Source organism: Rhagoletis pomonella, unplaced genomic scaffold, assembly GCF_013731165.1.
Source record: "Rhagoletis pomonella isolate Grant_MI unplaced genomic scaffold, Rhpom_1.0 Rhpom_scaffold_00007, whole genome shotgun sequence".
NCBI lineage: Eukaryota > Metazoa > Arthropoda > Insecta > Diptera > Tephritidae > Rhagoletis > Rhagoletis pomonella.
Window position 1 is genome coordinate 3,064,215 of NW_023458561.1, and position 1,363 is coordinate 3,065,577.

Genomic DNA, 1,363 nt, shown 5'->3' on the forward strand with positions numbered 1-1,363 from the left:
TTCGACCAGCTTAGTACAAGACTCCCTGTTGTGGATCTCTCCCGTTGGGGGTGAAATACCTTGGGAATCTGCTAGGAGTGACGTATCGAACTTGCGAACATCGACCCTAGACGGGTTCCATCCTGGTTTCCTGCGAGGGATACTACGTGTTTGCCCTCGCGTTATGTCAGTGACTTGGAAGGTGATGTAGTTGTGGTCGCTACCACTCAGGTCTTCCATCACTCTCCATCCGTCAGCCCCTCGAAGAAGGCTTTCTGAGACCAGGGTTATGTCAGGGATAGAGTATCCAAAACCCGGCCTTCGATATGTAGGGGTCGTTCCGGTGTTGAGGATGGTCAGGCCAATGCGGGCTGCCATTTCAAGGACCAGTCTTCCCCTGGTGTTTGTTTGGGGCATACCCCATTCCACGCCTCTTGCGTTGAAATCTCCAGCAACAATTATGTGGCCGGTTTTATCGCGCAATTCGTCTTCAAGGTCTTCGAGCTTTCCCCTGAAGACAGGGACATTGTCGTTTGGAGACAGGTAGCAGCTCACCAGAGTGATTTGCGCCATTTTAACCCAGACGTAGCAGCGTCCGACCCAGCTGTTCTCTGCGCGATGGTTGGGGTTAGCAATCCATATCGCGGCCGAGCCTGATTGGTCAACATGCCAGGTTTCCTTTGTTCTATAGAGTTCACTGATGATGACAGCGTCTGCTCTTTGTTCAAGAACCAATTGGTCCAGCAGGTCATCAGCTACCCTGCTGCTGTTCATATTGCCTTGTATAAATTTAATCATATTCTCCCAAGCTTTGTCTTAGCCTCAGCAAGGGCATCCCTGAAGGCCTTGCACGCTCCCGACCCGGGCAGGTTATTGGCATTTTTCTGTCCATCTCCTGCCGAGCACAGGTAGCAGCTTGGGCTTTCTTTACATGCAGAGGCTATGTGGCCCTGCTGACCACATTTCCAGCATGAACTGCTTCTGTCTGGGCCTTTGCATGCCGCCTTTTTGTGGCCATACCCCAGACAGCGGAAACACCTTTGGACATCCGCACGCTCTCGGACGCGGCAGATAATCCAACCTACTCGCAGCTTCCCCTTTTCAATAAGAGTCCGGCCTGGCAGTTCGTCGATTTCCACCACAGCCATTCTTTGTTCTCGCGAGTTTACAGCGAGGAGAGAGACGCGTATAGCGTTCTCCACTTCTGGGGCCGTGGTTAGGCAGTCCATGCCCAGAACTTCTAGACGTAAACGTCTAGTGAGAATACGGGCGTCTTCAAGCTGGCCAATGGCAGTGCACACATTTTCCTTAAATGCTCCATTTCGATGAGCACGCCGCCTTCGCGGGTTTTCCGAACAGATCGAATTACGGTCTCCGTCTTCTC